Source organism: Arachis hypogaea, chromosome 3, assembly GCF_003086295.3.
Source record: "Arachis hypogaea cultivar Tifrunner chromosome 3, arahy.Tifrunner.gnm2.J5K5, whole genome shotgun sequence".
Lineage (NCBI taxonomy): Eukaryota > Viridiplantae > Streptophyta > Magnoliopsida > Fabales > Fabaceae > Arachis > Arachis hypogaea.
The window spans coordinates 69,104,048-69,118,926 of record NC_092038.1 but is presented as its reverse complement, the minus strand read 5'-3'; the positions used below and the strand labels follow the sequence as shown (position 1 = coordinate 69,118,926).

At 35.0% G+C, this 14,879-nt stretch overlaps 1 long non-coding RNA gene across 1 annotated transcript; it reads left to right on the top strand.

Annotated features, from left to right (window-relative positions):
• Nucleotides 1–1,958: 1,958 nt before the first annotated feature.
• Nucleotides 1,959–2,405, top strand: LOC140182681 (uncharacterized). Its single transcript, XR_011878710.1, has 2 exons — nucleotides 1,959–2,145; nucleotides 2,239–2,405. It is a non-coding gene; the product is annotated as an uncharacterized lncRNA (long non-coding RNA).
• The last annotated feature ends 12,474 nt before the right edge of the window (nucleotides 2,406–14,879 follow it).

Below are 14,879 nucleotides of genomic sequence, written 5' to 3'. Positions count from 1 at the left end.
AAAAATCCAATTCTCATCAATTAATAAGGATAACTGGGATAGGACCTCCAGTTCTTATACCTTGCCAAGAGATTTTATTAGTATTACTTTATTTTACTTATCATATAACATATTCGCACCTTACTTCCAAAACTCCAATTTACAGACTCATAACCAATAATAAGAACATACCTCCCTGCAATTCCTTGAGAAGACGACTCGAGGTTTAAATACTCGATTATCAATTTTACAGGGGTTTGTTACTTGTGACAACCAAAACGTTTGTATGAAAGAACTTTTGACGGTTTAGAAACTATACTTGCAACGAGGATTTATCCGCAAATTTCTAGACCACGCAAAAGTTCTCTCATCAGTATTACTTATATTTGTTTTTGGTCCTGCCAAGGTTGGGTTTATAAAGAATGCCAAAGTATGATCAATTTTGGGCCCTTTGTAATTATCTGAAGGCCAAAATGAAAACTGTGTATAAAACTGTGTGAATTGGGAAGGGGTAAGGCATATGCAGTTTTAGATGAAGTTGACGTGAAAAATCTAAAATAGTGTTTCATACTTTCATACTTTCATGTCTATAAAAATTTAAATGTTATGTTCAGAATGGTATCATGTTTCTTTTGTGTAATATTGCCAACAAGGTCAATAATGTCGCATGAACATTTATTTTTACTACTTTAAATCAGTGTTATACATATACTTATCTATTATAAATTTGATCCGAGCAAAGAAAAGTTCTTTTCTTGGGGCAAAATTTATACAATTTGCCACAGAGCCTAGAGAGAAGTACACACCCCAAAGGTAATGTATGAATGTCAATACACTTAACAAAGAGCAAGAAATAAACATAACAAAATCACAAGGAAAAATCACCTGTCTATCGCGCTTTGCCTTATGAATATTATAGAATAACCAAATGTGGACTTGTTCGTTTTTATTAATTAGTCAAAGGATTCTTATTTGAGAAGTGATAGAATAAATTTTGAGGATGAAAGAAGTTATATTATTTTACTTTTTCAAAAATTTTGAATTAACTTTTCAAGAAGTTAAAAATATTTTTCAAAAATTGTACCAAATATGCATAATATGACTTTTTATAATTTAAAAGTTAAAAAAAATTGTTGCTTTTGTTACTTTTCAAAAGTAACTTATAAAAGTGAAATTTTAAAAGTTAGTTTTTCAAAAACTGTGGGATTTGTATTTGATAAATTAAATTAAAAAAAATCTTTCAATAAGCATAAGAAATAACAAGTGCATTTGGTAAAGTAGCTTTTAAAATTTAAAAATACAATAATAAATATTAATATAAGAATTAAATTTGAATATTACTTAATGTATGACATTATATTAGACTTTTTAACTTTGATAAGCACAAGCCAATTTTAAAAAGCTCCATCTTAGGTGCTTTCAAAGGTACCCCTAACTTTTAAAAGCTGCAAGCACAAACACATGAACTTTTTTATTTACCAAACGTATCACGAGGTGTTTATGGTTTTGAAAAGCACAAGTACCTCTCTAAAAAGTTTTACCAAACCAAGCCTTAGTGTATTGCCTATATTAGCTATATATATATAATTTAATTTTAATGCAGTATTAGTGTAATGTAGTTTTATACGTGCATCTAATTATACAACGCTAAATCAGCAAAAATAATTATCTTTGACCGCATGAATGGTCATCCAAAACAATGGATGTGATTGCACATCCATATAAAATATTTTACGCTGTCAATGCATATATATATATATATATATATATATATATATATATATATATATATATATATATATATATATTGGTATTACTTATATTTGTTTTTGGTCCTACCAAAGTTGGATCCATAAAGAATATAAAAGTAAGATCCATTTTGGGCCCATTGTAATTATCTAAAAGCCCAAATGAAGACTGTGTATAAAACTACGCAAATTGAAAAGGGGTAAGGCAAATGCACTAGCAGCTGGCGCCGAAGTAGAAAACTTGAAATAGAGTGTTTCAAACCCTAAACCCTAGAAAAAGAATGGATGGACCCTCAGGCTGAGCTAGAGAGCTACATTTGTGGTGATTGTGGGATGGAGAATATTCTTATACCTGGTGACATCATACAGTTTCGTGAGTGCGGTTACAATATCCTTTACAAGAAGTGCACCCGTCGCAGTAAGCACCCCTTTTTTAGCACTTGTTAAAGGTTGTTGCTTTCATTTATCGCATTCAGTTATATAATTACTTGTTCATTTGTTGTGATTACAGTTATCTAATATGAGGCTCGCTGAAAAAACCAAACAAAAATGGACTTCGTGTTGGCTTGCTCATCTGTTTCATAATTTCATGTCTATATAAATTTAAATGTTCTCTTCAGAATGGTATCATGTTTCTTTTGTGTAATATTATCAGCAAGGTCAACAATGTCGCATCAACCCTCATCTTTACTACTTTGAATCAGTTTTATACATATAATTATCTATTATGAAATTGATTTGAGCAAAGAAATAAAAATTCTCTTCTTGGGGCTAAATTTATGCAGTTAGCCACTGAGCCTAGAGAAGTACACTCCCAAAAAGTAATGTATGAATGTCAACACACTTAACAAAAAGCAAGAAATAAACATAATATAATCACAAGGAAAAATCAACTGTCTGTCATGCTTAGTCTTATGAATATGATAGATTAACCAAAGGTGGACTTCTTTGTAATAATTAGCCAAAATATTTTTATTTGAGGAGTGATAAAATAACTTTTGAGGATAAAAGAAGTCATGTTTTTTACTTATTCAATAGTTCTGAATTAACTTTACTAGAAGTTAAAAATATTTTTCATAAATAGTACCAAACACGCATAATATGAATTCTTATAGTTCAAAAGGAAAAAAAAAGTAGCTTTTGCTACTTTCTAAACGGGTTCTTAATTTGTTAAGGCTATTATTTTTCAAAAGTAACTTATAAAAGTTAACTTTTAAAAGCTATTTTTTAAAAGTCGCAGCATTTATATTTAGTAAATTAAATTAAAAATAGCTTTTAATAAGCAAAAGGAATAACAAGTGCATTTAGTAAAGTAGCTTTTAAAATTCAAAGATACTATAATAAATATTAATGTAAGAATTAAATTTGAATATTAATTAATGTATGAGATTATATTAGACTTTTGAACTTTGATAAATACAAGCCAATTTTAAAAAGTTTCATCTAGGTACTTTCTAAAGTACCCCTAGTTTTTAAAAACTGCAAGCACAAACACATGAACTGTTTGATTTACCAAACGCATAACGAGGTGCTTATGCTTTTGAAAAGCACAAGTATCTCTCTAAAAAGTTTTACCAAACCAAGACTTAGTGCATTGTATGTATTGGCTGTATATATATAATTTAATTTTGATGCACTGTTAGCGTAAAGTAGTTTTACACGTGCATTTAATTACATAACACCACATCAGTAAAATAATTATCTTTCACCTTGACTTCGTGGATGATCATCCAAAATAATCGATATGATTTCACGACCAAATAAAATATTTTACATTGTCAATGCATTAAAATTAAACTCATATATATATTGGTATTACTTATATTTGTTTTTGGTCCTGCCAAGGTTGGATCTATAAAGAATATATAAGTAAGATCCATTTTGAGCCCAATATAATTATCTGAAGGCCCAAATGAAGGCTATTTATAAAACTGTGCAGATTAGGAAGGGATAAGGCATGCAGATGTAGTTGCAGCTGAAGTTGAAGTTGAAAACCTGAAATAGTGTTTGAAACCTAAACCCTAGAAAAAGAAAGGTTGCATAAGACTCCAAATTTTTAGAAATTAAATAATAAATTAATTATGACTTATTTTATTTATTCAGGATATTGTTTTCAAAAACTTTTATATTAATTGGATTTTTTTTATTATTGATTTGAAAACTTGAGTAATTGAAAAATAACGAGGATTTTAGATATATGGTTTAATTTGAATAATTAGATTTTGAACTCTATTTTATGATTTTAAGAGAAATTAATTTGACTATCTCTAATTATTTGAAAATTAATAATTAAATAGTAATTTTCATAAATGAGTGTTGGATTAAAAAAAAATGGTTTTCAATTACTATATACTCCTAATTTTTATTAAAATTACCTAAATTACGCAAAAATCCCCAAGTTAAAATCTTAACCCTAATTTAACCCTTACAGCTGTCTTTCACCCCCTTTTACTTCTTCCCACTACCACTCCTCACTCTTACATTCTTCACCCACTCTCATACACTAACAGAAAAGAAAGGGAGTTTCGAAAAGAAAGGGAGATTCGAAAAGAAAGGAAAATTCTAAGGAGCAGAGGGAAGAGGAGGGGGAGACTGTGCCGCCATTGCATGTCGTCACCACCACACCGCGTCAGCTCGACGCCAATCTATCCATGAATAGTCATCGCTGGAGGAGCTCCGCGTTAGTCATCGTTGTGCTTCTTGGTTTCCGTTGAACAAAATCGTGAAGGGCGGGAGAGACGCGCGAAGGAGACAGAGTCGGGACCAGCCTCGTCACTGTTACCACCGCGGGTTGCCGCCGTTGTCCCATGGTGGGGGGCTTCTTGAAGAGAGAAAGACGAACGCAAAGGAGGAGTTTGGTTTGCGCTGTCGTGCCTCTATCGCCGCTGTTTTATCACTGTTGCGGCTGGACTGTCACTGCCGTCGCCATTGGGTTGGCTGGGAGGAAAGGGTGACTTTGGTGGACGCTGATGATGTTGCATGCGAGAAGGAGGGTTGGCTCCGCCACCTTATTGCTGTTGAACTGTTGCTAGGGGCTGCCCGCCGTGCCCAGTCACTGGAAAACGACGCAAATATCGCCAGAATCAACTAATAAAGGTACCGTTGCTCAGTTCTTGGTTCTTGCTCGAGTCGAAGTTACTGTGACTGCATGTGGTGCTTGATGGCTGCCGTTGTTGTGGGCCAAGAAAGAGGGGTCTTTGATGGCTGAATAGCTTTCGAATTTCGACGAGTTAAGGTAGGGGCGATTTTTTAAACTTAATTTACTACTAAGAATTGTTTTAAGTCGATATTAATATGAAAATATATTTTTATGATTTCGCAAGTTTTATGAATTGAACTGAGTTACCTGGAATGAATATAAATACTAGTTTGAATGGTTTATTGATTGATTGGAGATGTTTAGTTGACTTTTGCACTTGGTTTAAGGTTGTTATAGTGATGATTGGATTGTGACTATTTCTGATTATTGAGTTGGAAAGTTGGTCTGATTAAATACTATGTAAAATGATTTTTTTGGTTTGAGGTTAATTTGATATTGAAAATGAATCTGCATTTGAAACGATCTGAGATATTGGGAATGAGTTTTATTGTTTTATCGAAAATGATTTCTAATATTGGAATTAGTCTGAGTTATTGGAAATGTTTGAAAAGAGGTTGAGAATTGTAACAACTCTAATTTTTGCGCTAATGCGAGTTTTTCTTAAAATAATATTTTAAAGCGATTAGTTTTATTTTGACGAGTCGACTTCGAACTCCAAAGTAAAATAAAGGTAATATAATTTTATTATTATGTTATTTACTTATTTTACTTACTCTAATTATAATGAAGTCTAGATAATAATATTAATATTATTATTATAATATTATCAAGTCCAATTTTTATCGATAAAAATTAAATATTGTTATTTCTTGATGAGCTTAGAATTGCTAAAACTCCATCAAATATCTTTACTTTTCTAGATTACTAATGTCATTTATATTAGTAACTCATATATATTTAATTTTATATTATTATTATTATTATTGTTATTATTATTATTATTTATTATTATATAAGATTCCTTCGTACTTTAAGTAAAGTTCCTAAGTTATAGATTCATATCATAACATATATATATATATATATATATATATATATATATATATATATATATATATATATATAATGAGATTAATCTCATTTGCATGCAAATAGTGAGTGACCGAGAGAGAGAGCGCGCTAAAGAATTGTAACCCCCACTGAAATTGTCGACTTCGATTTCTTGCGATCCGTAACTCCAATCAAAAATCTAATTCGGTAAAAGTTTTTGTATCTTTCTCTTCTATGTGTTGGCATTACTTTTGTCCGGTGAAGGTCGATGGTGACATAGCTCCCCTACCCCTTGAATTTGGCTAACTGGAGTTCTACGAGGTACGGAGGATTTCGGACGTTTTTTCCTTCAGCAGCTCAGTCAGAAGGCTTCTCCAAAACTTCAAGTATTTTGATATCGTACGAAAGTAGAATTTTGATAAATTCTCACTGGTTAAATTGATATTAGACAAGTGAATTGATGTCATGATTACTTATTGATTGAATTTGATTGAATTTATATTGAATTTTGTGATATATTGATATTTGTGATAAGTTTGAGGTTTGGAGGGTTTTAGTGCAGTCAGGAATTGAGTTATTCTGATGAATTTGATTTCTGGATTACGATAGGATAATTTGAAAATGTTAAAATTTTTCTGGTTTGATCTATTGGAAATAGTTTGAGAAGAGTGTGGAAAATGCTTTGGATGGAACCCGACAAGGGTGGCAAAGTCTGAGTTTTAGGGGAAATGCCGCCGAAATTTTATTTTAACTCTAAAGAATTTATTTGAAATTTTATTTAGAAGAAAAAGATTGAGTTTAATATTATAATTATATAAGTTTTTCGGGTATTTTGGGTAATAAATAAAGTTTAGGAGTAAACGAGTATTTTATAAAAGTTCAGGGTTATTTATATAAATATGAAACAAAGTGAAGGTTTAAATATAATTTTATAAAATATTAATGAATTCGTGGTTTAGAAAATAATTAATAAAAGTTTGAAAAATAAGGTTTTATAAAATAAGTTTTAAGAGTATTATAAATATTATTTTGAATATTAGTTTAAAATTACTCATTTATATTAGAGTTAATTATTATTACAAATTATTATTTATCAAGATATTATTTTATAAAAATATTATTGTATGTATTATGAAAAATAAAACAGAGAGTGGTAAATAAGCAGATTTTTTTCTAAAAGCTTTAGAAAGACAAATCTAAGCTAAGGATCTCATGACCCACTCTTCATAAAACATTTAGAAAAGATGAGGGAAGAGTGTGAAGATAGTTTTTGATGTTAAAAGTAAGGAATTAAAAGAATGATGAGAAAAGACAAGAAAGGATTATATTAGTTAAAGGGATCTCTGCCACAGGAGAGCAGAGAACAGAAAAGAAAAGAAAGAAATAATGACCTGAGATGATTGTCTACCTACTGAGAACGAGCAGAGATATGGTGGTGAGTCCACCAAAATTTTCTTTCCAGAGATACATTGGCCAATCCAGGCGATGGTCTCATCTGTAAGACAGAGGTTGCTTACAGAGGTTATCAATACATACATTGGCCAGAGAGAGCCTCACCTGTAAGACAAAGGTTACTTACAGAGGTTATGTTTGCATACATCAGCTCAAGAGAGTCGCACCTGTAAAACAGAGGTTGCTTACAGAGGTTATGACACTGACTCAAGCAAAGGTTGCTGAGTTACAGATAAACAATCATTTTATGATTTATATTATGTTTAATTGAGTGGTTTTATCAAGTCTTTCACCCACTTATTCATATGATTAGCATGATATTACAAGTCCTTCCCAAAATTGCTCTATGATTGAAAATTCGCTTCCTAAAGATCTTTTAATTGCGTATTTTTATTCTCCTTTATACCATTTGATGCCGTGATCTGTGTGTTAAGTGTTTCAGGCTTCATAGGGCTGGAAAGGCTTAGAGAATGGAGAGAAAGCTTGCAAAAATGGAAGGAACACAAGAAATTGAGGAGATGACCAGCAAGAAGCGACACGGACGCATGGCTCACGCATCCGCGTGAATTGGAGAAAATCACAGCGGCGCGAACGCGTGCCTGACGCGAGCGCGTGGATTGGAATCTGCACGAGTGACGCGAATGCGTGGACGACGCGCACGCGTGGCAAGGAAAAATGCTGGATGATGCGAACGCGTGGACGACGCAGTCGCGTGACATGCGCGATCTGCAGAATTTATAGAAATCGCTGGCGTGGATTTTGGGCCACGTTTTGACCCAGTTTTCGGTCCAGAAACCCAAACTAAAGCCAGGGAACATGCAGAGACTCAAGAGGGAGACAGAGATTCACATTAGGATAGCTTTTGAATTTTAGATCTGAATTCTTTTTTCTTAATTTTTGAAATTAAGTTTGGTGTTGTGATGCATAAGCATCTTTCCTATCTTTTCCTAGTGAATTTGCATCTAATTTGTTGAGTTTAATAAATAATTAATTATCTTTTAGCTAATATGGATGCTACTTTGAGTCTTTTGCAATTTTGTTTATTTTAGGTAGTATTAGGCGGAATTTGATGGAGTTTCTGTAGCAGAAGAATCAAAGGAGATGGCAGCGAGGAGCGACGCGTACGCGTGACTGATGCGTACACGTGATTTGGAGCTTTCCATGGCGACGCGTGCGCGTGACCGACGCGTATGCGTGATTTGAAGATTTGCACAGCGACACGTGCGCATGATCGACGCGTCCGCGTGACTCGGGAAAAAGACCATCGACGCATACGCGTGACTGACGCGTACGCGTGACATGCGCCACGTGCAGAAAATGTAGAAACCATTGGGGGGGTGATTTCTGGGCCCCATTTTAGCATCCAAGTTAGGCACGGATCCAGTGAAGCCAAGTGGTCCCCACGTTACAAGACGCGGAGTAGTTAGTTAATTCTGATTTAAATTCAAATTTGAATTTGAAAATAGGAAAAGATATTATCTTAATTTTAGATATTAGATTTTAAATTAATTAGGATTAGTTATAAAAAGGGGAGACTTCTCTTCTATTGAGAGATTCCATTAGGGCGATTCCATTAGGGAATTCTATACAAATTTACATTCCGCATTCCATGAGCAACTAAACCTCCATTATTAAGGTTAGGAGCTCTGTCTATTTGTATGGATTGATTCGATTGATCTTTCTAATTTAATCCATGTTTTAATTTATATTTCAATAATTGTTTTCGTTCTTTATTTTATGAATTTGGGTGGAACGGAAGTTTGACCCATGTTCTAATTGAGTTCTTGTAAAACTTGGAAAACCTCTTTACTTGAACAACAGCTTGAAAACATATTATCCTGAATTTCTTATTGTTTGTATTTAACGGGATACATGACATATAATCCCCTTATTTTTGGATAATTAGGATTCTTGTGGCATATAAACTGGAATTTGATCATCACCTTCTAATTGGAATTAATTGACCAAGGAATTGGCAGTTAATGAATTTTAGAGGAGACTAGGAAGGTCTAAGGAATTAGGGTCTAGTTACATATAGTTTGCCATGAATTAAATGTTGCATGATTAAAATAGTTAGTAAGAAAAATCTATCCAGAAAAATAGATAACTCTGAAACCTTAACTGTTTTCTCCATATTTCATTCCCAACTCAATTACTTTACTATTTTAATTTTTGCACAACTGTTTAATGCTCTTTGAATACCAAAATAATCTTTTCTGTTTGTCTAACTAAGTCAATCAATCAATCATTGTTGCTTGATTCTTCAATCCTCGTGGGATCGACCCTTACTCACGTAAGGTATTACTTGGTACGACCCGGTACACTTGCCGGTTAGTCTGTGGTTGTTAAATCACCGCACCAAGTTTTTGTCAAGAGTCACCAATTAATCAACCAGAACCAAGAATATAGAAAGCTAAATAAAAATCGTATATTTGAAATACCTCAAATTGCATTAATAAAAGAAATCAAATCTAACATGGAAAAGTTCATAAGTTAAATTGGAAAAATAAATAAAAGGAACACTAAACATGGAAATTGAGAAGAAGAAATCCTAAATCCTTTAAGAGAAATCCTAAATCCAGAGTCCTAATTGGATTACTTTTAGAATTTATTAATGCATAAACTATTTTATTTTTAATTGATCTTTTGATTATTGTCTATTATGTCTTCTTTTTATTCTCTCTTTAATTTTGTGAAGTTTATATTTATGATAATGGAGTAGTTCCCTAACTTGATTGGGAGCGGATTAAAAGGAGAACCTTGAGTTGGGATACTCAAGAGTTCAATTGTGATTGGTTCGTTGTTGGTTGACTTGTTAGTCACTAACTTTAATCTTTCCCAAGGGAGAGGATTAAGACTTGTGAATAGAAGTTGACTCCCAACTAATTGACTTTCCCTTAATTAGTGAGGGTTAACTAAGTAAAAACAACTACTAATTATTAATTGATCTTGAGAAAATCCCAACAAGGATAGAACTTCCGATTAATCTTCTCCCGATCAAGGTTTTTATTTGAATCACATAAATTCTCTGATTTAATTCCCTGTTTATCAAACTCAAAAATTTCTTGGAAAACCTCCGACCAATAAGCTGCACTCTTTTGTCAACTCGTTGGGAGACGACCTGGGACTCATACTCCCAGTAATTTTATTCTTGAATTTGTGATAACTCCTTTCTAAATTGACAAGTGGATTTTTGCTGGTTAAGAGTTGTACTTGCAATGCTATTTTCCTTAATAATTCTTAATCTGCCAATTTCCACCACGTCAATTTTTGGCGCCGTTGCTGGGGAGTTGCAATAGTGTGCTACTTTTTGGTTGGAATTTGTTTATCTGTATTTTATTTTATTTTGTTTTTGTTACCATGAGCTATGTGTTTCTTCCGTTGAATGACGCGTTCATTGCCTGATCCGAGCTTAGCCACTTTTGATCCTGAAATTGAAAGAACTATTTCACGTATTAGGCGAGCTCGACGTCGGTTAGCCTCTGAGGGTGGTGAAGTGATTGTCATCGATTCACCATTCTCATCTTAGGGCGAACCTGAACCGCCATTTGAGGAAGAAATAAGCTCCTCTACTACTGATTCGGTTAATTCACATGCAGGTAACATGGCAGCACCTAGGAGAGTTACTATCCAGGAAGCTGGAGCCCCAAAATTTACACTGTAGCTGTATCAAGTGCATCACCCAGCGATGGTTGAGATTTTGAACTGAAGACTGCACTACTCAACTTGATGCCCAAGTTTCATGGCTTACCTGCTCAAGAGCCAATCAAGCACCTTAGGAATTTCCAGACAGCTTGTTCTACTGTTAAGCGTGATGGTGCAGATGAAACTTCTATTCTATTAAAAGCCTTCCCGTTCTCTCTGGAGGGAAAGACGAGAGAGTGGTACTACACTCAACCTGGAGCGATTGTTACTAACTCGGATACGCTTAGAAGAAAATTTTTGGAAAAATACTTTCCAGCTGAAGTTACTGATAGATTGAGAAAAGAAATTTCCATGATTATTCAAGGTGAATCCGAGACTCTGTACGAATATTGGGAGCGCTTCAACAATCTTCTGGAAGCATGTCCCCACCACATGATTGACAAGTTGGTATTGCTCGGCTACGTCACACAGGGCATGAAGCCTCAAGATAAGACCACATTGAAAGGTGCTAGCAATGGGTCTATGAAAGAGTACAAGACCACTGATGAAGCGTGCCAATTGATCAGTGACTTAGCTAAATCCACTAGGAATCACAGGTATAAGCAAAGTAACTCAAAAGCTGTTGCAGAGGTATCCTCTAGTAGAGAAACTACTGCTCTGACCCAGAGTATATGTGAAATGACCAACTTACTAAAGCAGATGCAATTGAATCAACAACAAGCTCAACATGCTCAGCCTCTCCCACCACAACAAAGCCAACAGTTGGTTCCACAAAGAGTATTTGGGATTTGTGCTGATTATAGTCATTATACTGATGAATGTCCACAGCTTCAACAGGAAGACAACATTGTGGCAGCCACTCATAACTTCTATGACCACCCAAATCAAGGATACAATCAAGGTGGCAACTACAACCATGGCTGGCAGGATAATTCCAACTAAGGTTGGAGAGATAATTCTAGCCATGGTTGGAGGGACAATTATAATAGAGGAGGCAGAGATAACAATGGAAATCAGAGGTGGAATAATAAAAACAACATCATACAGCAGAATCAGAACCAGGCTTACAGAGCACCTCATTTTAGGCAGCCCCAAGCATCTTAGCAAATCCCTCAGATCACTTACCCTTCTTTGTCTTCCAATGACGAGTTACTTCGCTCCCTTGCACAAGGACAAAAGACCATGGATAGCACACTTAATGGTCTAACCTTTGCTATACAAGCTCTCATCTCCCAGATGGGACCATCGAGTACCTCTAACACCCAACCTGCAAGCTCCTGTGGGATTCCTTCTCAACCCTTACCCAACTTCAAGGGTGGCATCAATGCCATCACCTTGAGGTTTGGAACCACACTGCAAGAGAGGAATTAGGAGGAGCCAAAGCCACAAGAGTACGCCCCAGATACGGATATGGTAGATGTGGAGGATGTTGAAGAGGAAGATGAAGTACAAGGCATGGTTAAAGAAGAAGCAACTTAACCAAGGAATGTAGAACCCCAGCAAGCTGAAGCTGTAAGAGATGCCATTCATATCCCATTTCCACACTTTGCAAAGAAATCCAGAAAGCATATGGAACTTGATCCAAAAATGGTAGAAATCTTCAAAAAGGTTGAGGTAACTGTTCCTCTTTTTGATGTCATTCAGCAAGTACCTAAATACGCAAAGTTTCTAAAAGATTTGTGCATACATAAAGATAAACTTAATGAATTAGGGGCTATTCCTTTAGGTAGCTCCATATCTGCTTTAATGGGATATATACCTGAAAAATGTAGTAATCCAGGTCCATGTATGGTTAACTGTACCATTAGAGGCGTCGATTTTTCTGACTGCATGTGTGATTTAGGAGCATGCGTGAGTATTATGCATTTGTCTATATATAATGCTTTAAGGCTCCCTCCCTTAAAAAGGTCGGCAACTCGTTTTGTATTGGCAGATAAAAGCATTATTACAGTAGTTGGAATTGCGGAAGATGTGTTAGTGAGCATTAAGGGGCTCACATTTTCCATTGACTTCTATATCTTGGAGATGCCCCAAAACCAGGAAAGCCATCATCAATCCTGCTTGGAAGACCGTTTTTGAAGACTTCGAAGTTCAAGCTGGATGCCTTTTCGGGAACTTATTCTTTTGTGATAGATGGCAGAACAGTAAGCTTCAATCTGGATAAAGCTATGAAGCATCCCCCGGAAGATCACTCCATACTCCAATGCGACATTATTGATGAAATTGTAGCTACAGTTCACCAGAAAGAAATTGAGGAGAAGCACATGGAGCAAGATCCAAGTGTGGGGATACCCTCTGAACATAATAAAGATTCTTTGCCATTATCACCAGCCCTAGATGATCCAGAGCCCAGCCATGAGCAGAAAATGGAATTAAAGCCTCTTCCTTCACACCTCAAGTATGCTTACCTTGAGGACGAGCAGAAGTTTCTAGTTATCATTGCAAGGGAGCTCACTTCCCAACAAGAAGAACAACTGCTTAGTGTATTGAGGACGCATAAGAAAGCAATTGGATGGAGCTTGGTGGATATAGTAGGCATCAGCCCTCAAGTTTGTGAACACAGAATATTCTTAGAAGAAGGAGCAAAGCCTGTCCGTCAACCTCAAAGAAGATTGAATCCGACGATCTTAGAAGTTGTCAAGAAGGAAGTAACCAGACTACTTGAAGCAGATATCATTTACCCCATTTTAGATAGCGAATGGGTCAGCCCAGTACAAGTGGTGCCCAAGAAGTCTGGAGTCACAACAATAAGAAATGAGCATGGAGAACTTCTGACAACCAGCGTGCAGAATTCATGGAGAGTCTGCATTGACTATAGGCATCTCAACCAAGCCACTCGCAAGGATCATACCTGATGACTGGATAATTTATATCCTTTTTGGCATTGTTTTTAGATAGTTTTTAGTAGGATCTATCTACTTTTTAGTATATTTTTATAAGTTTTTAAGCAAAATTCACAATTCTAGACTTTACTATAAGTTTTTGTGTTTTTCTGTGATTTCAGGTATTTTCTGGCTAAAATTGAGGGACCTGAGCAAAAATCTGATTCAAAGCCTGAAAAAGGACTGCTGATGCTGTTGGATTCTGACCTCCCTGCACTCGAAATGGATTTTTTGAAGCTACCGATATCTAAATGACGCGATCTCAATTGCGTTCGAAAGTAGACATCCAGGGCTTTTCAGAAATATATAATAGTCCATACTTTGCCTGAGTTTAGATGACCCAAACTGGCATTCAACGCCAGCTTTCTTCCTTATTCTGGCGTTAAACGCCAGAAACAAGTTGCAAGACAGAGTCAAATGCCAGAAACAAGTTACAAACTAGCGTTTAACTCCAAGAAAAGTCTCTACACATGAAAGCTTCAATGCTTAGCCCAAGCACACACCAAGTGGGTCCGGAAGTGGATTTCTGCATCGTTTACTCATTTCTATAATCCTAGTAACTAGTTTTAGTATAAATAGGACTTTTTACTATTGTACTAACATCTTTTGATTATCTTTTGATCTCTTGATTACGTTTTGGAGGCTGGCCTCATGGCCATGCCTGGACCTTCATCACTTATGTATTTTCAACAGTGGAGTTTCTACACACCATAGATTAAGGTGTGGAGCTCTGCTGTTCCTCAAGTATTAATGCAAAGTACTATTATTCTTCTATTCAATTCATGCATATTCTTATTCTAAGATATCCATTCGCACACAAGAACATGATGAATGTGAGGATTATGTGGCACTCATCACCATTCTCACTTATGAACACGTGATTGACAACCACTTTCGTTCTACATGAAAACAAGCTTGAAGGTATATCTCTTGGATTTCTAATCAACGATTCATATCGACTCCCCTCTGATAATGGGGCATCTGAATCTGAGATTAGAATCCTCGTGGTATAAGCTAGAATCAATTCACAGCATTCCTAAGATCTGGAAAGTCTAAACCTTGTCTGTAGTATTCCGAGTAGCA